At 33.7% G+C, this 25,768-nt stretch overlaps 1 protein-coding gene across 2 annotated transcripts in view; it reads right to left on the bottom strand.

Annotated features, from left to right (window-relative positions):
- PRR16 (proline rich 16) overlaps nt 1-25,768 on the bottom strand; it is a 297,195-nt gene that overhangs the window by 7,267 nt on the left and 264,160 nt on the right. The window contains exon 3 of one of the 2 annotated variants that reach the window (XM_071209659.1): nt 19,094-20,575. The exons of the other annotated variant lie outside the window; for it this stretch is intronic. The gene's annotated coding sequence lies outside the window, so the exon portion shown is untranslated. Of the gene's footprint in view, nt 1-19,093; nt 20,576-25,768 lie in introns of those variants that run through there. 2 annotated transcript variants of the gene reach the window in all.

The following is a 25,768-nucleotide window of genomic DNA, read 5'->3' as shown; positions in this document are numbered from 1 at the left end:
TTTACCTACAGTAAAACAAAGTAGTCTATTAAATGTGTTTTTTAGTTCCAAAAGTTATTAATTTCTTCTCTTCTATTATTGTCTTATTTATCTTCCATGACAAATACATGTATTTGTATATATACATATACATACATACATATAATTTTCAAAAATTTTAAAATCATTTACCACTTTTTCTTGTAAGCTTTTGAATTTTTACTTTCTTAACTTCTAATTATTATCTTTATTAGATTTTTAAAATTTTCTTTAGTTGAATGTTTAGCTGTCATTTTGAATTTTATTGCTTTAAAAGTCAAAGAACAAGGCTCATTTGTTAGTCCAAATTCCCAAATATTTGTGGTTTTCAAATGTAAGTGAAAGAATAGCAAAATATTTTCTCCTCTATGAAAAGAAAAATGACCTTGAATTAACTTTCTAGCTCTGTTTTCATGGAAAGTTGATACTTGTAGACCGTCAGCTGTTATTTCTAAGCAACATTGCTATGATAAAATTAGATCCTGATTGGTAAACTGTACCTGGTCTGAGAGGACTATGAATGACTAAATACTTCTTGGGCTTTCTTAAGTGCAGTGCATTCTTGTAAATGGTCATGTTTCTTGCTTATGGACTATCATAAGATACTGATTCCTTCTTTTTATATATGGAGTGTAAGAAGGGTGGCTTTCACATTTACCTTCAGTCTTGTTCCCTCATACCCAAGCTGTCTCTTTATAGGGTGAGAAAAGGCTGTAACCCTAGAGTCTCCTAAGTGAGACTCTCATGGAGGAGAAATGACTGATATTATCCTACAGGTATGCTTTGTTTATCATGTTTTATCCTTCTAATGAAGCCATTGTCAAGTGTAGCCTAATGCGATCACCTGATATTGTCTAAGTGAGCCTAAAATTACTATAAGTGGGTGTTAAACATATAGGGATTCTTTTTTTTTTTTCATTTATACATTTATCAAAATGTTGGTTTTTATTCTGTGATGTGCAAAAAGCTGAGTGTTGTCAGGGGTAGGGGCAGGAAGATTGTGCAGCACCTGCCAGTCATTACATAGTTTGAAGTTGTAATTAACTTCTGGGTCCATTTTGGATGGTACTACTGATACTCCTGTCAAGATCTGGCTGGAACATGGGAGTCTGATAAGAGAGGAAACTATGATTAAGAGATTCATTAAGACTCCCCTAGAAGTAAAGAAGAAAAAATAAACAAAATACTGTAGTGGCTGGAGTTTGACAGTTTCCTGGAGACCTGGGGCGGGGCGGGGTGGGGGAGGGGAAGCTTAAGAGGGCTCTCAATGATAAAACATGGTATTTAATTTGTTTCTTAAAACAAAAGTAGGTAATATGTCAGAAGCTTCAGGGAAAAAGTGTTTTAGTTGTTCTAGGTAGCAATATAATATAAAATTATGCTTTCTTGAAGCATAATGTACTATTTCCTTTCCCCCATTAGTGTGCTTTCCCCCATTAGATTATATTCTGTCCATGTATTGGTTCCAAGTTGTCAGAAGTTTAATGTTTTGGTTATTATTGGGTACATATAGAATTCAGCACCTATGATTAAATTAGGGAAAATTGGTTATGAAAATATGAAAATAATTGTTATCTTTAAGTTTTATTAAAAGTCTAGCTATTTGGGGGGAAATTTTTCATTTCATGCTTCACAAATTATAAATATTGAGGAAATCATTTTTCCTCAGATTATGGCTTTTATAAGTTGACACAAATAATTTCTTCTTGTGAATTATCTATGATGTTTTCTAATATATAGGTGAAATTCTAGGTTGGCTGCCAACCCCCCTTCCTGAGCCCAGCAGCAGGAAAGGCACTGCCTGTTGAACTTGTACATCCACGAGCAAAACATGTGGAATAAGCTTGCAGTTAGTTCTTGACATATTGAGGATGTTTCATAACCATGTGTGTGTCCAAGCAACAGCATAGTCCGGCTTGCTGATTCAGAAGACAGGATCCTGTCATATATTTAAAAGCCAAAGGAAAAAAGAAATGCCAATTCATAAAGATGAGAGCTGCAACTGCTTGCTTGTCTAAAGCATTTAATGGTTGAAAAACATCAGTGGATATTAGAGGGGGAAGCATTGAAATCACTTGTTTCATGTAATAAATTGAAAACCCAAAATGAATGTGATTTGACAGAAATGTTTAAACAAGGAGGAGGAGGCAATGTTAACATTTTGTTATGTTTGACTGTACTCTCATTCTACCATGAAAAATAATGCTATTCTTCCAGCATGCTTCATTTTCAAAGGAACTCAAAAGAATATGCACGTGTTAACATTAGATTAGATGGGGTTTAATGCAGTTATATAAAGGATGTTTGCCAAAAGGAGGGATAAATATCACAGCCATTCATTTCACAGTGCTCTTCAATCTGGCTGCAACTGTTTCTCTAGGTAGCACATTGGTGAATAAAAAAGAAATCAAAAGGAGGGGCAGGAAACAAGGAATCTAGGGAGAAGGATTTACAAAAACATTTTTTTGGCTTTAGAGAAAACAATATGCAATCATCAGCATGAGGAAAATTCCTGTTTAGTCTAAGTTAATGAAAACATTCTGAAAGCAAAGCTTTTCAGAAAAAGACAAAAAAAGACAACAACCAACCAACCAAATAAACAAAAACTATCGTCTGAACACCATTAGTAAGAATTCAGATGAGTAAACCTCTTCCTTTTATATAGTCAAATCCCCTGCTTCCTCAGATTATAGAATATATTTTCTCATTTGATGTAGTTTTTAGTGTTCCTGGAGGAAGACAAAGTATACTGGTAACTCTTTCTAAATTGGTTCCTTTACCATTTACACTTCAGTAATTTTTACACCATGTACTTTATTATCCTTAAAATGATTAAATATAAGAAAGTATAGTAAATCTCTGGTTTCAAAATTGGCATATGCTGACATTGTAATGACAGCAGAAGGAAAAGGATATGACATTGTTTCTTTTTGGAAAATCTGCTAATGTGGCCTCTTTCAGTTGTGGGAGATAGGACACTAGGGCGTATTAGGGCTCTCTTGACCAGGTGGAGTGAAAAGCAGACTTGGATCTTTCTTAAGAATCAAGCTCTCAAGGAACTTTTTCAGCACTCCCATTCAATATTTGTTCAATATTTCTGCCTTCTTCCTTGTAAATAGGAAATAGACGAACGTTGCAAATGCCTTTTTACTTAGGTTATCTCATTTACTTAATCAGCCCTGTGATGTAAGTAGTAATGCCTGTGCCATTTTTTTTTCCTATTAATACACATGAGGAAATTGAGTGCCAAGCACTGCTTTTCCAAAACTCTTATAACGGCTATGGGTAGAAGTCAATTTTAAGTCCCAGACTCCCACACCATGACTCCATACCATACACTGTTTGTAGAATTAGCAATTGCTAATTGGTCAATCATATAAAAAATTCTGCATTAATCCATGACTAAGGAAATTACCAAAAAGTTGCACGTAATTAAAATTTGCACTTAATCATAAGAAATTGTATTTCTTGCCTAATTAAGTGATTCATTTGTGCTCATAATAAACAGTAGTAAAGGATTTCTAGAGGGTATTTCTTAAGGTAATATTTTGAACTTGGAATCTGAAAGGAGGACCAGAGAAGTTGACTTTTTCACATCATTTATTCTTCTTCTATGGGAGAATTTGACTACAATTTACATAGCAATGACAAAAAGTTCAGAAGTTTGACAAACTATCCTGAAATGCATGTGAGCTAGGCTTCTGAGATATGATTTTTAATGGTCTTTTATGAGCCATATATCTTGGAATAGTTATAAGGTCATTAGTAAGATCTTAAAAAGGCAGAATTAAAGGCCACATTTTAGCAAGTTCATTATTAGAAATGGCTTCCTTCATAAAACATAACATCCATCATTATTAAAAATTATGTCACCAAACTAATTTCAACTATAGAATAATGTAACAAAATAATTGACAAACACTTTTTCAAACTGATGTGATTCTATATGAACATACACAGATGCAAAAAATATATACAGTTGGGTTGCCTTTTTATTAATCTAATATATTCTGATTAACCAACATCCTTCCCCATCAACAGAAGCAGGGTCAGAAGCCAAGGACAAGGAGGTTAGCCACTATCAATCTACTGAATAAAATTAATTTACAGTCTGGACAAGGATTCAGGGATTCCCCTCTGCTACGAAGGACTCTGAAGCTGCTTGACTTGGAGAATCACCTAGTTGTGCATGCCATCTTTGTTCTCCACATTTCCTTATTTTTAAAAAATAGATATCCAAAAGGAATGAGAAACAAAGTAAAATGAAGTACATTTTATTTAACTTTATTTTCCTTTTTTTCCAAAATGCTTTGCTCCTTCAGCATACATGACTGAATATTGTAAGTGCAAGGACAGAAAAAAATGACTCACATCAACTACAATGGGGTGATATTTCTGGAAAGTCCTTGTAAAACACAATATGTAGTATCTCTTAAAATGGTAGTATTTTACTTGAGAGGAGTAAGATAATGCTACAGATTTAATGGGCAATAATCTAAGATATTTTGGATTTAATGTGAGATTGGGTCAATTCCCTATCACATTTCCTTCAGTCTTGCCACCATTATAACTAGAACCTAAGTACCATCATGTATGGTAGTCTTGACTGCCATTCAACTTGTAATTATTGAGAGGTCCAGGGCATACCAACAATATTTACCAGGATGTTCTCAAATGCAAGTCAATTACATATGACTTTAACTTCCAAAAAAAGCAAAGTGCATTATGAATATGCCACTATCATATTAACTAACTTCTTCAGTTGTGCCTGAATCAACAATAATCGCAGTGCTTGGCTCCCAAAACTCATTTGTTTCAGCTGGGGTCTAATACATGCTACTTTAATACATCCTCTTTTACTTCTGTGACCTGTGTACAAACAAACACAAAGTATGGTTCCTACATTTTCAAATCTGCATTTTTAGTGGACTTGTGAATTTAATAGGACCCCAGAAGTCAGTGTGCTTCTGAAGGTAATGGAGTCAGAGGAGGGTGCAATTAGTAAGGCACTGTTGTTGGATAACGGAAAAATCAGGAGACTTGGTTTCAGCTGGTTTTTTTTGTTCTTTGTTTTTGTTTTTTGTTTTCCACTTCCTAATTGTGTAATTTCAGGTTAGATATTAGACTTTTCTGGTTCTCAGATTCTCATCTGTCAAATGGAGATTCATGTAATAATGCATAAATAGTGCTTCACGTTAAACCACAAAGCACAGAACTAATGTGAAGAGGAGGTAGAGGGAGAGGGGCAGAGGCAAGTGGGAATGTATTCACACTAAATTCAAATCTAGTCTGATAGCTCAGTCGTTGAAAAATCTCTAGTCTGGGGCCAGTAACAAATCATGTTCTAGGTTTACGTCCAAAATAAAATGCAGTAGCTATTTAAAATGGTATTACTTTTGAAAATAAACATTCAAGATTGCAATAATAAACTGTGTTTAATCTTATAATCTTACTGAGAAATGGTAAACAGTACAGAGCCCAGCATATAGTTGGCACTCTATAAATACATTGAATGAATATATTGGACTGTAATAACTCATTTGTTTTATTTCATTGCATTAAGATGTTTAACTTAGTAGGATATTAAAGATTATTTAGAACAATGCCATGTTCATAGACACTAACACTCTGAGAATTTGGGAAGTTTTCCTATTATCATACCCAAAACAATGTCACTTATTTTTCTTTACTAAAACTCATAGTAATGTAATGACCCATAAAAGCCAAATTTCTAATGAACTGAAATTTACCCTGATATATACTTATCTGTTAACTACTTTTGATGAAAATTTTTATTCAATAAATTGCTTCACTTTAAAAGAGAATATGCCAGTGTTTATAATTAAGATCTACTATTGCCTCATGCCAGCAGTTCTTAACCAGGCATAACCCTGCCTCTCAGGGAACTTTTGTTTATGTCTCGAAATATTTTGGTTGTCACAGCTGGGTGAGGGGCTTTGCCCTGGCTCCTAAAATAGAGGCAAAGATTGCTGCTAAATATCCTTCAATGTACAGGGCAACCATCCCTATCCCCTTTAACAAAGCATTATCCAGACCGAAATGTCAATAGTGCCAAGGTTGAGAGATCCTATGCTATATTTTGATAAGGTGATTTATTTATTCTAAATTGCCCCAACCTTCAAGGTTCAGAATTTAATACAAATAATTTAATATAAAATATACTTTTGAATGCTATTCCTTTGCTCATTTTCTCAAAACCTATGAATCCCTACTCTTTTGCAACTATCTGCGATTCATCCACCAGATTTACATTTCATTAAATAATAAGAATTACCATTTTTAAAAATTGAAAAACACTTATAGAACATTGATGTATACATATTTTTCAAGTTTTGATTAATTTTTGCTCTACTTTGCATATTATGATATGTGGACTTTTTAAAAAAGATAGTAGTAAAGTATAAATGCAAAAATTACATACGAGGCATTAAAACCATTTTCTGTCATCTCTACATTTTGAAATAAATTATTATATTCAAAATTGTGAAACTGATTTACATTACATCCCATATATACATAAAAAGGGGATCATGTAAGTTATTCAATTTTGGAACTTTGTTTATTTATAATCCTGATCATAGTTTAGACAACAAAAATGCAAGATGCAACTTTTAGCACTGATAATAAACTTTTCTATTTCATTCTTCCCATGACTTCATTGTCTCTTGATTACTTAGTCTGACAACAAAGACAACGCTTGCCCTTGATGGCCCAGCACTGTGCAAAGTCTTGAATTTCCATAATGTTGTCCATCTAATTAAAGCAACATTTATTGAATATACATGTATGTGCCATGAACTGCACAAGATGCTTGGAAAACAAAGATGAATAAGATATGATAGGAAGTACCAAATGAATCTTAAACAGAAATAAGAGAATAGTAAATGAACTCTGTCCAGGGGAATTAGAGAAGACTTCATGGCCCAGCTTCCTTAGGAAAACTGAATAGAATTTCAACAAGAATGGAAAACCATTCAAGCAAAGCAGAGACAGAGTCAGGGGAACACATATCCAGGGATGATAAGAGGTCACTGGTGTTGAAGTTCAGCCTCCAGCAGGAGACAAGGCCAGAAAGGGAACTTGGAACTGTATTTATAAGGTTATAATAGTTCTGTGTAGTTAGGATGTTACCTTGTAAGTAATGGGGACACCTTCAGAATTTTTAAATTGAAAGTGACCTGGTCAGATTTGCATTTTCGAAAGATGATGTGTTAGTCAGCCAAAGGGGTGCTGATGCAAAGTACCAGAATTCTGTTGGCTTTTATAAAGAGTATTATTTGGGGTAGATGCTTACAGTCAAAAGGTCCTAAAGAGTACAACTCAAGATACCACAGGAGGTACTTTCTTATGCAAAGTCTATTGCCATGTGTTGAAGCATAATGGCGGGCAATGTCTGCAAAAGTTCAGCCTTCCTCTTTCCTCTTAAGGTTCCATAGTCCCAGCTTCTTCTGATCTCATCTGTAGGCTGGCATAGGGCTTGTCTCTTTTCCTCTGGGGCTCATGTCTTTCCGAGCCCAGCTGCTCTGTTCTCTTCACAAGGTTAGCAGTAAAGTTTCAGGAGAATGGATCATCTGTCTCCTCACGGAGCTTCCTTTCTTTCTCTGTGTATCATCTCTATGTATCTATTTCTATGCATCTTCTTGATTGAGTGTCCATTTATATAGCCCATGAAGGGGGGCAGGTACTCAAACTGAGTTACACTTTACTGATGTAGTCAAATCAAAGCCCTAATCTTAACATAATTTAACCAAAGAATCTCAGCTGAATCTAATACAATCAAAGGGTATCACGCCCAGCCCAGAGGAACAGACCAGTTTACAAACATAATCTTTCTTTTTAGAATTCATAAATAATCTCAAACTGTCACAGATGGCTCTGAAATGGTGTGGAGAAATGAAATGTAGTACAGAAGACCTGGAAGCAGGGATAGGTGTTAGGAGTAGATTAGCATGATATTTCAACTGAAAGAGGCTGAGATCTTGAACTGAGCAAACTGCAGCAGGTATTTAGAAAAGGGGATGGATTTGAGTGGTATTTAGGATGTAGAATAGACAGAAGATGAAAATGAGAGAATGAATGAGATTTTCCCTTAATATTTCTGGTATGGTAAGTTGGATAAATGACATTTGCTGAGGTAGGAAAAGAGGACAAAGAGCAGGTTTGGGAGGAAATGTAATGTTAACCATATAGAGTATATTATTTTCCTAAACACCTAAACAATATGCACAAATAAGTATATATAACGTATTCAGTTGAGAATTATAGAAATGTTGGTCAAAGTGAGGTATCTGACTTTGTAAATTACAAGCTTTCCAAACGGGCCTTTACTTTTCAATATTACTTCTTTTAATAAAAGACGATTGAATTGGGAATCTTTAATGCACATTTCGGTGAGTGTGTCTTGCCTTAATAGAGTAAGGTCAGAAGATGTGCAGGGAAACAATGCCTGAAATAGCAGTCTGACTTATCTGGAGGAAAATAATGCTTAATAAATATACTATAGTTCTTTGGGGTTGTGAATAAATGCAGCCCTGGCTATGGTTCTTAATCTTCATGGGTTATAAATCCCTAAGAGAATCAGATGAAGGCTATGAACTTGACCCTTTAAAAATATGCATTCAAAATGGATACTGTTGTAGTTTGGTATTATTTATGAATTCCAAAATTAGATATTGGACTATGTTTATAAACTGGTCTGTTCCTCTGGGTATATTAGATTGTATTAAATTCAGAGGTTTCACTTTTACCTGATTAAATTATGGTTAAGGCTTTGATTCAGTCAACTCAGTAGGACAATGAGTCCCCACCCACCAAGGGGTAGGGACTCACAGAGAAAATGACACAGCAGAGAAGAGAGTTGAAGTTTCGATGCTGGAATCCTGGGAAGTGAACACGCAGGAGAAGGACACAGAGGAATAGAGATGGCTCCATACACATGGCAGTGGCCCCAGGAAGAGAGAAAATCTAATAGTCTACAGCTGATCTTGTGGCGACAGCAGAGCAGCTTAGCCCAGAAAGAACTGAGCCCCAGGGAGAAAGAGAAAGCCTATGCTAACCTATAGCTGAGAAAGGAAGGAGCTGGAACCATGGGGCCTTAGGAGGAAAAGGAAGGCTGAACCTTCACACAGACTGGCAGATATCTTGATACAACACATGGCAACAGACTTTGGTGAGGGAAGTAATTTACACTTTATGGCCTTATGACTGTAAGCTTCTACCCCAAATAAATATCCATTATAAAAGCCAATAGATTTCTGGTACTTTACATCAGCACCTCTTTGGCTGACTGAAGACACCCTTAGACACCCTTGAATTGCATGGACCTCAGATTAAGAACCCTTGATTTGTATGACTAACAAATTTAGTCATAGAATGGTATTATTTTGAAAAATCAAATATAGTTTAGAAGTAGTCCCTTAATATGATTAGGGAGTGGTCTCCATTCCAAACAAATTCAAGCAGATCATGGTTTCACAGCTCAGCTCTTTTGACTATTGGATGATACTTTGTTGAGGGGAAGGGAGTCTTCCCTGTGCATTGTAGGATATTTAGCAGGACTGCTAACCTCTACCCACTAGGAGCCACTAGGAACCACTACAACTTTCCACAAGTCTTTCCTAGAGTCACAAATATTTCTAGACATTGCAAAATATCCCCTGGCATGTAAAATCCACCTTGTTGGAGAACACTGATGCAGACCATGCCTTTTATTTCTCTAAAAACTCCCACATAGGAGATAAAGTTAGGTAATATTTTTCTGAAAAAGAAATTTTTTGTCAAAAAATTTTCTAAACTAGAATCCCAGACCAACTAAGGCAGAGTTTAGATCTCTTGTTTGGGGTGAAATTCAGTCTTTTCTCCTGCATCCCTATTTGCTTTTGAACTGAAAATATCTCCTCTCCATACATGGCTGAGAATCACACAATTAACTCATTAAATCATAGCAGCTGCCTTTTATCTATTTGCTTTCTTCTCCCTTGTTTTAAAATAACTTGCTTTTCAAAAAATTAAATACCAAAACTTAATGGAGAAACTGATACTCTCATAGCAACAGGAAACTCATCAACTCAAAAACAAATGAAACATTGTAAAAGGTAGCTAGTAATTGAATATACTACCATTTGCGATGTAAATCTATATGCTTATGAAAAATGTTAACTTTATCTAGTTCTGTAATGAGAAATCTGCAAACCATGGAATATATTGACAACAGGTATAAAAATCTGCTTATCCCCCTATATGCAGATGCTAAAAATTAAAAAATAAAGACTGTGTTATTCCTCTTTGCCATTTCTTTATTGCTATAAAAGTTTATGCAGTCTTGCTCCATAAAACCACATACTTTGTTTTCCCCTTTATTTGCATTGATATTCCTTTATTCTTATTTCTCAGTGTACTGGACATTTGTGTTTCACTCCAAGTCTTCATTACCTTGTCTCCTGATAATATTTCCCACTTTGATTCTGGGGGACACTCCCTCTCTAACTCTTAGCCCCCATTTTTCAGGTAATCTGGCAAAAAATGTCCCTTTTTCCTTAAAAACTGACTAACAAATTTTAGTTAAGTTGTTAGTCATACAGAATAAATAATATCTTGAAGTTATGTGTGGTTATGTGACAAAGTTAGAAAAGGATGGAACTGAAGGTAGGGACAGAGTGGCAGCTTCTGGAAATGTTTGTTAAAGAAAACTGGCCCATTGCCCTGGCTGTCATTTTTCTTCCTTTCTTCCAAACTGCTGTCTAGAGTGGGAGTTGAAGGATGATGAAGATCTGGTTGATCTATTGAAGAAGTAGGAGGAACCTGCCATTTTAGGCCAAGAGGAGATCTTGGAGGAAACTCAGTTCTACAGAACTAGTCCTGATCTGCCTCAAAAATTGAATGTAAGACATAAACTTGTATGTCACCTTTTCCAAAGCACTGTGATTTGGGACTTCTCTTATTCATATATGAACCTAATTTCAACTGACACAATTGTGCATCCATTCTCAACTCAGGATAGAACATATGGCCTATATCTAAGCTAAACAACTGGTTATATTCCCTTGTTGCCGAGGAAAGTACTCAATGCTGGCGATATCCAATAAAACATGGCATACGTACCTTAAGATACTTGCTCTGCCAAAAATAAAAGGTGAGTGAAAAACAAAGATGCTGTCAATCTGAATTCCAAACTATCTGCATATTTTGGCTTAAAAATTGAAATTCATATGAGCTTGAGCCAAAGGAAAACCTTCATGGGAATACTGCATGTGGTTTCAAGGGATGGCAGCTAACTATTTCAATTAAAGGAGACATTCAGGAAACCATGGAACATATTTTTCAGGCATCAAAGACCAAATAAGAACAACTGAAGTGATTGTAACAAATTCTTGGATTTGGAGAAGGCTATGGTCCTAGTCCTAACTGCATCATGCATTTGTGACAAAGCATTATCCCTTATGCTAAATAATCATTACCATCAATTTAACCACCCCTCACAGATGGCTGTCCATTGCACAGATACAGCAAGCACAATGTCAACTGACAAGCATGTGAGAAAGAGAATAAAGTTAGTAGCTTTTAAGATATGACAAAATTTTAAAAAACTGGTAGTCCTAGGAAATAATGGGTTCATTAATAACAATGCTCAATTTTTAAAATCAATTTTATTTATACACACCCCATTTCTACCAAACATATACTCTCCTTTCCTCTCTCGCCTCATCCCATGGCAACCTCTAATCTACTTTCTATCTCTGTGGATTTGCTATTTCTAGACATCTCTTATAAATGACGTAATTTGTCCTATATGTCTTGCTTATTTTACTGAGCATCATGTTATCAAGTATCTTCCACATTGCAGCATGTCTCAGGACTTCATTTTTTTTTAATGGCTGAAAAATATTCCATTTGTGTATGTATCGCATTTTGTTTATCCATTTATTTGTTGATGGATGCTTGAGTTGTATGGCAGTTTGAGATTATTTTATGAGTTCCAAAAAGAAAAAGATTATGTTTGTAAACTAATCTATGCCTCTGGATGTGATACGCTTGACTGTTTTAAATTCAGTAGAGGGACCTTTGATTAGATTACTTGGTAAGATTGCCGAAGGGTTTTTTATTAGACTATGCTAGTGAGGCATAACTCAGGTTGAGGCTTCCCCACCCTTTTTCTGGTCTGATATAAATGGATACTCAGACAGACACAGGAAGACAGGGCTCTGACATTTTTTATCCTGCCATGTGGTGAGGTTCAAAAAACTGAGGCCTCAGAGATAAGCCATTTGCCTGATAGCTTACAGATGAAATTGGGAAGAGAGTAGAATAGCCAAAACTGATGTAGGAATCCCTAAGAGACAAGCGCTATGCCCACTTGCAGCTCAAGTATGGGAGAAAGCAGAGCAGCTGAGCTTGAAAGAGAAAGCCTGGAGGGGAAGAAGAGACCATGCAGAGACTGCCTTCCATTTTGCTTCAACATGTGGCAGCTGACTTTGATGAGAAAGCATCTCCTATGGTGCCTTGAGCTGGACATTTCACAGCTTTGGAACTGTTAGCTTTTACCCCAAATAAAAGCAACACATTTTTGATACTTTCTATCAGCAGCCCTTTGGCAAACTAAAACAGGTTGTTTCCAGCTTTTGACTATTCTCAATAATACTGCTAAAAACATTGATGTACAAGTATCTGTTTGAGATCCAGTTTTAACCCTTTTTAAGTATATCCCTAGAGATAGAATTGCCTGGTCATGTGGTAATTCTATATTTAGCTTTTTAAGGAAAGTCATATTGCTTTCCACAAAAGCTGCATCATTTCACATTCCCACCATTAATGCAGTAGGGTCCAATTGTCCACTTTCTTTCCATTGTTATTTTTCATTGTTTTATCCAATAGCCATCTAATAAGGTATTTCATTGTGGTTTTGATTTTTATTTGCCTAATAGCTAAAAATTTGGAGCATCTATTCATATGCTTATTGGCCATTTGTATATCTTCCCTGAAAAAATGTCTATTCAAGTCATTGACCTATTTTTAAATTAGGTTGTCTTTTTCTTATTACATTGTAAAAATTCTTCATATATTCTGACTATTAAACCTGTGTTTGATAGGTGGTTTGCAGCTATTTTTTTTCTTACTCTGTAGGTTGTCTTTACACTTTCTTGTTAATGTCCTTTGATGTATAAAAATTTTTAATTTTGATGAAGTCAAATTTACCTATTGTGTCTTTTATTGCTTGTGCACAACCTTCAATTTTTAATCATTAAAATTAAAATACAATTCTTTGGACTCTTAAAGTACTACTGAAAATATGTAAGTCTTGCCTTAACGATATTTCTCAAATAATTATTATTAATGGCCACAATTACTTCAATCAATATTGAATTGTACATGCTAGATCAGTTACTGATGCATGTATTCCAGAAACATCACTAAGCAAAATAGACACTGTAGTAGTTCGATATTGTTTATGAATTTCAAAAATAGGTATTGGATGATGTGTGTAAACAGGTCTTTTCCTCTGGGTATATGAGATTGCATTGGATTCAAGGTTTCACTCATACTTGATTTAATTACGATTAAGGCTTTGATTCAATTTGGCCACATCAGTAGGATGTTGAATCTCCACCCTTTGGTAGGTGGGGACTCACAGAGAAAACAACATGGCAGAGGAGACAGTGTAAAGTTTTGAGCTAGACCCTCAGGAAGTAAACATGGAGGAGAAGAACAGAGGAATAGAGACATCTCAGTAGACATGGCAGAGGCCCCAGGAAGAGAGACAGTCTCTTGTGGAGAGAGCAGAGAAGCCGAGCCCGGAGAGAAATGAGCCCTGGGAGAGAGAAGAGATTTATCCCAGCCTACGGCTGATATTAGAAGAAGCTGGGACTAGAGGGCCTTAAGAGGAAGAGGAAGGCTGGTCCCTTGTAGGCATTGGCAGCCGTCTTGCTTCAACACGTTGCAAGAGATTTTGGTGAGGGAATAATTTATGCTTTATGGCCTTGTGACTATAAGCTTCTACCCCAAATAAATACCTTTATAAAAGTTAACAGATTTCTAGTACTTTGCCTCAGCACCCCTTTGACTGGCTAATACAGACACCATGTTTCCCTTATGGAGTTTACATTTTAGTGATTAGATCTCATGGGATAGGGAGCTAATTTAGAGTATGTTTTGTTTTTGTTTTTTTGGAGGGGGGATGCAATGTAGATGGGAGGATGGAGGACAAGTGGAGATGGAGGAAAAAAGTTTTCAGAAAAGAAGAAAACTCTTAGCAGGTTTGGCTGCTTTTTAAAGGAGAGGAAAAGGAAACAGTGTTCACAATGCTTCAAAAGGTGAGAAAATGTAGTGTTTGGGGAGAAATTATGTGATGCAGGACAACTGGGGCTTTGGGTATGCAACTAAAGAGCAGAAGAATTGAGCCTGAGAGCTAAAGGGCAGATCATAGACTTGTCTCAAATCACATCAGTGGTACAAAAATAGGTAACTAAATAAGTAAATAAATAGGTATTCATAGATTAATAGGTAAGAAGATGAAGTTTAAAATTTGTATCACATTACATGTTATATTAAAAAAACTACCTTAATGAAATTAATTTACAAAAAAAGAAGTAATATAAACAACTATAACTTAATTGGTAAAATGCAAGTAAATATTTCTTCATCATATGAAATATTATTTCATAAGTAATCCTTCCAAAGGTAAGAACAAATTTTGAAAAGTAAGGAGTTTCAGGTCATTTTAAACTACATAATTGGACTTTAGACAACATGCATTTACTGCCTACAATACAAAATAAATTATTTTAGACAGAACTGTAGTCAATTTTTCTTGAACCCAAGATGGCCTTGCCATATGTAGATTATAGTGCATAGTTCAGGATAGAACCCAAATATTCTAATTTATTAATAGTAGGACAGGGACAATAAGAGTTAAGGAAAGAGAACGTGCAGCTAAAAGAGATTAAGGGAACTGATGCCAGAACATTCCAGAGAATACAAGCCACCAAGTTTTAATATTACAAAAAGAAAACAAAAGAGAGAGCTTGATAATCATAATCTTATAAAGTGACCTTGATTTTTCTTCTAAAGTTTCAAAAACCTAATTTCCAATAAAAAGAATTTAAATTCGAGTTCAGAATTAATGTTAGAAAAAAAGAATAAGGATCAAAATAATATACTGAAATAACACACCTGAAAAACTGCAGTACAGATGAAATTAAAATCTAACCTTTCAAAACAAGTCCAAAATTAATAAAATGACAAAATGTGTGAATAAACAACATGAAATTTGATGGAAATTAGAAAAGAATGGCAGTGAAATTTTTTAAAATTAGGATGAAAAATAATCTGGAAGAAACAAAAAGAACAGATAATGCTTAAAAGAAATATTAGATAAAAGGAGTAAAATCTAAAAATCAAAACTAAATGAGGAAACTATATGAAAGGACTATGACAGAAAGTGAAAAACATAGATGTCTGATGAGGAACATCTAACATACATAGAATAGGAGTTCTTGAAAAAGTGAATTAAAGCAAAGGTACCAAACAATTCCAAAAATAATAATTAAAGGAAATGTTTTTGGAAATAGTAAAAGAAAAAGAAGGAGAAGGAGAAAGGGAGGTTAAGGTGGAGGGAGAGAGCAGGAAGGGAAACAGAGGAAGATGAGGTAGGAGTAGGGAGGGAGGAGGAGAAACTAAAGATACATATTCAAAAAAGCAGATCATATACCAGGGACTATCAATTGGAACTATGAATATCCAGATGTATTCTAGTTAAATAACTGGATTTTAAAATTTAAAAAAATTTCTAGTATTTTGTAATAAAGGTGAAAACATTTAAAATGGAAAGAAAATCACATTTTTAGATTTTTGATGGCAACAACTTATGACAGAAGATAGTGGAAAAATATTTAAGATACTAAAAACAAGAGCATGTGAGCCAAGGATAGCATTTTACATTCAGCCAAGTTGATTTTTAATTATAAATGCTATGAATACTTATTAATAGTATGTAAGAAATTAAGGAATATTATTCCCATGATTGTATCATAAGGAATGAGGTACAGACCATCAAAATGACAGGATAAACAGTGATTGAGGACTCGTGGTGAGTATTAAATATATACTACTCATAGAACTAAAATTAAATATAGGAACTAAGACATGAAATATGTTACAAAATGAATACATGCTCAGATATGTAGATACAGTATAACTAAACTATTAGTGAGATTGGACTAGAGAGAGTATGAAAAAATAGAATGTTTGCTGAATGCTTTATAGTTATTATTTGGGAATAAGAGAATATTATTTCATCAAATGCTGAAGAGAAGGAGGAGAAAGAGAAAAAGAGGTTATGAGCTATTTTAATGTTGTTCATAGTAGAGAACAGCAGACAATAACCAAAAGAAGAGATGTTAGAGTGAAGGTAAATATTAGATAAAAATATGTAAAAATAAGTGTAGTAGTTTGATATTGTTTATGAATTCCAAAAATAGATACTGGATTATGTTTATAAACTGGTCTGTTCCTGTGGGCATATTATTTTGTATTGGCTTCAGAAGTTTCACTTTTACTTGATTAAATTATGATTAAGGCTTTGATTGGGCCACTTCAGTAGGATGTTGAGTCCCCACCCACTAAGGGGCAGGGTCTCAGAGAAAACCACAGGGCAGAGGAGACATTTTGGGAGTTTTTGATGCTGGAACCCAGAGAAGTAAACTTACAGAGAAGAGCACAGAGGAATAGAGATGGCTCCATAGACACAGCAGAGCTCCCAGGAAGAGAGAGAGCCTGAGTCTACAGATGGCCTTGTAGAGAGAACAGAGCAGCTGAGCCTGGAGAGAAACAAAGCCCCAGGAGAGAGACAAAACTTATCCCAGCCTACAGCTGATATTGGAAGAAGCTGGGACAATGAAGCCTAAAGAGGAAGAGGAAGGCTGGACCCCAGCCAGGTGATGGCAGCCATCTTGTTTCAACAGATGGTAGCAGTTTGGTGAGGAAGTAACTTTGAGTTGGAGTCTTTAGGGCCTTATGACTGTAAGCTTCTACTCCAAATAAATACCCTTTATAAATGCCAACAGATCTATGATACTTTGTATCAACACCCCTTTAGTTGACTAATACAATATATAAACATTCTGATTTTCCTTCTAAATTCATGAAAAAGTGTTAGAAATAATAATTACTATAAAAAGAAGAAGAAGAGTGTATAAAATAGATTGCACAGAAAATAGATTATAGGTAGAAGCACACTCTTCATAAACTATTTAAATATATATGTATAAAACAATATTATAGAATGAAAGCTAAAATATTGATCATATGAATAAAAATAAATTATTGTCTCTAAAAATAAATAAAATTGCAGATTAGCTATAAAAAACAAAATCTAATACTAGATTATGCACAAGAAATGCATAAACAATAACTAAAAATAAAAACAATTGTTAATCACATATGAGAAAAATAGAAATAGAAATAAAACAGAAATAATTATGAAATCTTATGAAACAAGAATAAAGTACTAAAGATGAAAAACTACTAAATGAAAACTAAAATGAGCTTTATTTTGTCAATGATAAATTCTTAGAGTAGCCAATAACTAGCTCATTAATATTTATGTACCCAGTAAAACAAGAAGTTTATAAAGCATACAGTACCAGAGATACAAGGAGAAATAGACATTATCACATTAATAACAAGAGATCTTAGTTTACCTCTCTCTAGACAAGGTTTATGAAGTAGAAAAAATATGTATTAAGAATATAAGACTTAATGATATCACAAATAAAGATCTTATGGATGTCACACTCCAAAACACTGATAGCTTCTTTTCAAGTAAACAGTCAAAGAAATGACTGCATCTAAATCTACAAATAAAATAATTTCCAAAAATAGAAGTAAGATAAATGGCATTTCTGATTAAAAGAAAATATAGCAAAATAAAATGATTAAAAAATGTATATACCCTCTGGAGATTAATTGGAGATTAAAATATGTTATAAAATAACTCTTGGGTACAGTGGAAAATAAAAGGTTAAAAAAAATCAGAATCTTTGGAATGTAGCTAAAACAGTTATTAATGGGAAAAGCATAACATTAAATATCTATATCAAGATATAATGAACACTAATAAATAAAAGCAATACTTAACTCATAAAGCTAAAAAAATAAAGAAAACCAAAAACAGAGCAGAAGTAGAGAATTAATATAAAAGCAGACAACATCATGTTAAAAGACTGAAAAGAGTATCTTTAAAAAATAAATTTAAAAATTCATTTTTAAAGAGAGCCAACAACATAGACAATCCACAAGCTAACATATTCAAGGAAAAAAAGAGAAAAAGCAAACTGCATCTTACCAAAATGTAAGCCAATAAAGAAAGAAACATTTACCACATCAATTTCCATAAAAGACATAAAGAAAGTAATAAAGCATTCCTCCAAAAATCAATGCTAGGCTCAGACTCTTTTTAGGGGAATTATATAAAACATTGAAGATCAGGTAGTCATAATACTACTTAAAATATTTTAGAACACAAAAAGAAGTTAACTTTCCAAGGCCATTTTATGAAGTGAGCATAAAGTTGGTCTACAAAACTCAGCCAAGATTGCACAGAACAGAAAGCTACAGATCAATACCACATATAATTATCTGTGTAAAGTCTTAAATATTAGCAAATTTAATCCAAGAATAAATTTATAAAACCATAATGATCAAATATAGCGAAAGTGTAATTCAATTTTAGGTAATCCATTAATTTAATTTACCAGAAATAAGAAGAAAAATCAGAAGACCAGCTCCATAGATGCAGAAAAAGCATTTGAAAACATTCCAAATCCTTTCATGTTAAAAATACACACATATAAATAATTATATACATAAAATTAGCAATAGAAATTGGTGATTTCTCCTTATCAAGATAGCTCAAACCCAACATCCATGAAATGGAGAAACACTAGAGGTGCTTCACTGATGCTAGTAAGAATATCCACTATCTCTCTTAATATTTAACATTTCATTGGGAGAATTAAAGAAAGGAATCAGACAAGAGAGGGTCATTGGAGCTGTAGCATTGGAAAGGAATTCATAAAACTTTATTTATAATACAAATACATTAGATAGAAGGAAAAAGAATAGCAGCTATATATAGCAGGGGAAACAGAGAGATTGAGGAATGATGAGTTTTGTTTGTTTTTTGTTTATTATTATTATTGGAAGAATGAAAGTGCTCTAAGAATGACTGATGTGATGAATGCACAAATATGCGATTATGCTGAATACCATTGTTGTATACTTTGGATGGACGTTTTATTAACATTTATCAATAAAATGGATTTGTTTTTTGAAAAAGCTATATAGATAACACAATTATTATGTTAACAACCCAAAAAATTTATTGGAAAAATGACCAAATTATTAAGATTATAAAGGAGAAAAATTTAGTGCATTTAGTGGGAATATGTAGATGAAAAGCAAAGCAAAAAAACAAAAACACAAAACAAGACCAGGACACAAAATCAAGAAATGTACATAACCTGTAAGGGGAAAATTATAAAAAACAGAACAATACAAAGGAAGGATAAACTGAAGCATTAAAAACATATGATGGGGGAAGTGGATGTGGCTCAAGCGGCTGACTGCCTGTTTCCCACATGGGAGGTCCTGGATTCTATCCCTGGTGCCTGCTGAAATAAAACAAAAACAAACAAGAAGCAAAACAAATGAAAAAAACAATTCAAGAGAGCCAATGCTGTTCAGTGGTTAAGCAATGGCTTGCCACATAGGAGGTCCCAGGTTCAATCCCTGATCTTTAGTAACTTAAAAAAAAAAAAAAAAGATGGAAGGAACAGGGATAGAAGTGAGACTTTTAAAAGTTGACTTTGGATTGATTTATAATATTTACATAATTATAAAAAATAAAGGAAGCAATTCTTTACAGTTAAATATAATATAAAAAAATGAACCCAACTATTACAAGTTATTTAAACACAAGAATCTGACAGTTTATCCATAGTGAAATATAGCCTAAGGACAAAAGAACTGCAAAAAACAAAAACAAAAACAAAAACAAAATCACACAACTTAACTTTTAACACCTGTAATTTCAGTAGATGATTGGCAGCGCTATTTTGGGTCCATTGAATGTGTAATGTGGGATAAATGAAAAAAAAATCAAGCATATATAATATTCTAATTCTATCACTCTTAGACTTCTTGAGAACTGGGATCATCCGTGTAGCAGGAAAGAGATAAAAATATAAGATAGAAGAGATAAATTAAAAACCTTGTAGAGTTTAATTTGAATCAGCAAGGTCAGTATGAACTCATGTCCATCTTACTTAAAACAAAACAAAACAAATAACCTAGCTTTGTCAATCAAAACACAGATTCAATAAATAAAAAGTCGATGGCCAATCAAGTAGCAATTAGCTCTCTATTGTCCCAAATGTTCTCTCCAAATACCATTTCTCATGAAAAGGAACCTGAGCTCCCTGGAGAAATGTCTGATTCCACTTCCTGGGCAGGAAATATACCACGAGTCTGGAGTATCTTCTCACTGCAGATAGTAAAGAAGCAATTAAATGCTATGGATAGTATCAAAAGGACTCACTAACTAACATGAATAATTTCCAGTTGGAAAATGATAGGACAACTAGACCATCAATGGACTGCAGTGGATTGAACCACAACAAATATTCCTAAATCTATGAGTTTGGGATGATAACCAAACAAAACAAAACAACAAAGAGTGTTAATTGGTCACTATTGGATTATACTAGGGAATAAATAATTTTGCAAAACGATAAATAAAAGAAAACAATCAAGCATTTATGCCTTTTCAATATAAACTGTACACCTGGGGAATGAAATAGAAGTTACGAGATAACTTATTTTTATAAAAATATTTCAATTAATTAATGAAAATGAACAATGGAATTACATTATCAATATTTTATAACTAATGGATCTAAGAATTTAAATTCATGATTACTTATAAACCAAAAAGAGAAGACCAGATATTATGTGCCTCTTGATAGAAAAAAATAATATCGTCTATGAAGTAGTTTTTGCCAAGAAAAAAAATCAAACTTGAATAAAGTCAAGGCTCTGGTTCCAAATAATTAACAGGCTCAGGGAATCATGTTCAATTACACCTTGGGGATGTAATCAGCATAATCCAGCCTGGGAAACTATCATTTAAACCACACAGTTTCATCAAAAAATAAAGTACAAGAAATACAAAAAGATATGGAGGGAAATATATGGAATAAAAGAGACGTAAAATATTTATCAAACAATCTACATGGGTGGGCCTTGAATCTTGATTTATTTATGAAAAAGATAAAGCAATATAAAATAATGAATTTGATATGTATAAGACCATTGGAAATTTGGACTCTTCCTGGATCTTTTAAGTCATTTAGAAATTATGAATTTTTTAGGGAAAGTGAGTTCATTTGAGCTCTCCCAGAAACAGAATCAGAAACTAGGTTTCTCAAGCAAGTAGCTATTTGGGAGGTGATCTCAGAATACCAAAAGGAGAATAGGGAAGTGAGGCAGGGAAAGGAAGGAATTCAATAAAAGGTGAAAAATTCATCAGGTTTCCATTGGCTGCTGGAGTAATCCTGCTGTAGTAACTGAGAGGAGGAAGCTGGATATTTATCCACTAATTTCCTGTCTGATATTGGTTGAAGTCTGCTCCCAGGGGGCATTAATTGTCCAAAACTTCTGGCTCAGTCTGCATATAGCCTTAATGTGATCCTATGGTCAGAAAAGATTTTTTTTTTTTTTAATGTAAGAAAAGAAAAACATCAGGCAGACTCTGGTGTTTCAGAAAGGAGCTTTGATTTTACAGGTGAATGCTGAGGGGATGGAAGGAAGCACCTACAGCAGTCTTTCAGCAGATTAAAGGTGTAGTGATTATGGTGAATAAAACAGAAAATTTCTTATTTTAGGTATACATAGAAAAGTTTACAGACAAAATTCTATGATGACTGGGATCTGTTGTAAAATAATATGAGGTAAAGAGTGATTAAATATGTTTGGTCAGGGGTTGAAAATGGTTGAACAGATGATCAATGCATGAGATCCATTGTACTGTTCATATATATATGAAAATTAACTATATATAAAGTTATTTTTTAAAAATTAACTGTATATAAAGTCTAAAGCAAATGTTAGATTTGTCACTCCTTTAAACTCTTTAAAAACCTGCCTAATATATACTAACTTCTATTTGTTAGATACTATTGATAATTGACTAGGAAAATTGATGTTCAGAAACAAAAACATTACAACCAGAGCATTCGCAATGTTTATCTTCTCACTATTTCCTAAATAGGAAACATGAGTTCAGGGAAGTAAAGCAATTTGCCAGAATGATGGCATTAGTGAAAGGCAAAACAGATTTAAAACAGGTCTCTCATTTGGACAACTTATTGTTTCCACTATACTATTTCTTCACAAGAATAAAATTGCATGTATAGGTCAATGTCATTTTTTTTCTTTATATACCACCACCCTACCGAATAAGTTATTATTATACACTACCTAGCTGATAAAGAAACAGCACCTGTAAATACCCACTGTGGGCATCAGAGCTACGAGCCAAGCCAATGTCTACTGGACTTCAAGAGCAGCCCCTCTCCTCTAAATCCTTGGGGAGTATGGGTTGCAGAAGTCTGACTACTTAAAAGGAACTATTTGGAATACACTTGTGTCTGCATTTACCTCCATTTATTTGTGATATCCCAGAGTCATACCACCATACTTATTCTCCTCAGAAAAATCTTCAAACTGTAAGGACACTAGTTAAAGTTTTGGAGTTACTTCTCATTATGTGTGAAATCAAAAGAGAAATAAAACAAGGTGATCAGAAGTAACAGCAGAAATAAAAGATTTTAGAAATTTTCATTGATAAAAATAATTTTATCATTTTATAATTTCATGTATAAAAACTTGAAAATTAGTTTCTGTGTAAGTCTGTGCCTTCGTCTATGGACTATTTCACAAAAAAAGCATATATATTGTGGAAAAAGTAGAAACAATTTAAAAGACAATAACTAGCAAAAATAAAGTATAAAACATGACATAAGAAATTTAGAACTATTTAATGTAAGGGATATTTATAGATAACCAGTTACTCTTCACCTCCCAACAAAAATTCAGAAATGTTAATAGCCAATCATATCAAGCCTAAAGTTTTTAATTCTATACTTCTAGTCAATATATGTGTAGACAGACCACTTTACAGTAATTGTCATAGCTATAGAACCAACCTAAATAAACCATTATTAAAATCAGGATGATCAAAATAAAAATAACTGAACACAATGAACTATTTGCAACAGACTTTTCAAATATTAAGATCATTGTTTAAGTGGTAGAATAGGCAAATTTCTCTTCAATGATATTTTCCTAAATGAAAGCTCAAGTATTTCCTTAAGTCCAAATGAGTCATTGTACTTACAGACAAAGCAAACACATATAGATTCCCTTATGGCTTGCTTTAAATTTGTATTTTATCTCCTCCATATCCCATTAGATTGATAGGAGGAACCATAAAGTACAAAGACGGAGAGCACAGTAAATTTTATGTACATGCACATGAGAAAGTAACCACTGTCGTAATATTTGACACAAAATCTAACTATGGGTAATATTTTCAAAAGCAATTTTGTTGCTTCCCATATTTTCTTTTCTTTGTAACCTCTTAATTTTAAGTAAAACTGGAAAATTTGGGAAATAAAATTAGGGTTCTGCTCATTCCAGTGTTTTGACTGAGACTTTGCTATAAATTGTCAATAAGCCAAAATTTGAAGAAATCATTATTACCAGCTAGAAAGGCAATTTTAATTAGCAAGTATCTGCACAAACAAACAATAAACCACTGAGAAATCTCTGGAAACTGGACATGGTAGAGAAAAACCTTCATTACTTGTAAGCCCCTGGGTAATGATTAAATTTTGTGCTAGTAAGCAGTTCAGTTTTAAAAATCATTAGTAATTGGTTCAGACGCTGGGAAAATAATGCATGAGGAAATTTTAATTTCATCTAAGTAAGAAGCATGAAGCAGTTTGCTTACATTTGCCATTTTAGTTATATTCTTATAGCACTGGTCATGGGAATGATGACTCTGAACTTCTGCCCTATTCACTAGAGAGGATGATGCATGATCCACCACATGCATATTTTGCTTACAAAGCCTTGCCAGAGGGAAAAGACAATAATTAAATTGAATACATGGGAGAAAATCAACACTTGAAATTTCAATTAATAATCATATCTCTAAATTACATTGGGAAAATCTTTGTAAACCTGGATATTTTTTATCAGTCAGATTATACCATTGGGAAGTATATGGGAACATTGTGTTTTTTACATGATTTTTCTGTAAATCTACAGCTATTCTAATTTTAGAAATTACAAAAATTTAAAAAGTTACCTAAGTGAAAGAAACCAGACACAGAGTACTACATACTGTATGATTCCATGTATATAAAATGTAAATATATATAAATTTTAGAGACAGAATTAGCTAAGTGTCTGTGTATGGCTAGGGAAGGATAAAGGGATTGGGAGGTGCTAAGGGATATGGAGTTTTTCTTTTTGGAGTAAAAAAAGTGTTCTAAAGTTGATTGTGGTGATGAATATACAACCCTGTGATTATACTAAAAGCCATTGATTGTACACTTTGAATGGATTGTATGGTATGTGAATATATCTCAATAAAACTTCTTAAAAGCACTTGTACCTGTATTAAACTAACCATGAGTTCATACTGATGTCTCCAACTCTAATCCATTACAATGTGGGTGGTTGTAGCCTCCCCACCTTGCTTAGCTATAACCCACTCCAACAGGGAGAAACCTGGCTCTCACCATCTGCCACCCATTTATTTAATTGTTAATTCCATTACATGTGTATAGAAGTATCAGAATTATTAACCTATACCACATGGGAAACAACTTTATTGTTTAGAGTATACTGCTTACATGTCCAAAGTTAGGTCAGTCACTTTCCCCCCTCTTTCTATGAGGTGGTTTCATAGATTTATAGCACAGTAAATTCTCTTATCAGAGTCTGAATTCTTTCCTCAGATTCCCAAAATTCTTAAATGAATTTTGATATTTGTAAACATTAAGGTTCACTTTTTATGCTATAAATTCTATAGATTTTGACAAATACATAATGTCGTATATTCACCATTACAGTATTTTACAGAATAGTTCCACTACCCTAAAATGTCCCCTGTGCTTCACCCATTCAACTATCCACCCTTTCCCTTGAACCTCAGGCAACTGATAATATTTTTACTGCCTTTATATTTTTGCTTTTTGCAAAAGATCATATATTGGAACCATGGAAATTGTAGCCTTATCAAATTTATTTTCTTGTTGATTTTTAAAAATTATTTCTATCTTTTGGCTGTAATGTTTTTATCAGATATGTATTTTTGTTACAGGGGTGGTATGAATTTTAATGTATCTCATAAAGGGAGCTTTAAGAGTACAAATCAAATAACAACACTTCAATGACTCAGTAAAATAGAATAACAGGATAGTGGGAAGATGGTGGCAGACTAACAGGCAGAATTGAATGCTCACACAAAAACAATGGAGAAAGAATGAAAAGCTGTGTGAGGGACCTTATTTGGGGGTCAGCAGACCAGGACCGAGCTATACAATTCCCAGGAGGGTGAGAGACAGAGAGACAAAGAAACTGAAATGACAAATATAAGTTACCAAGC

The sequence above is a fragment of the Dasypus novemcinctus genome, chromosome 2, assembly GCF_030445035.2.
Source record: "Dasypus novemcinctus isolate mDasNov1 chromosome 2, mDasNov1.1.hap2, whole genome shotgun sequence".
NCBI classification, from domain to species: Eukaryota; Metazoa; Chordata; class Mammalia; order Cingulata; family Dasypodidae; genus Dasypus; species Dasypus novemcinctus.
This window is presented reverse-complemented; position numbering and strand designations above follow the sequence as displayed.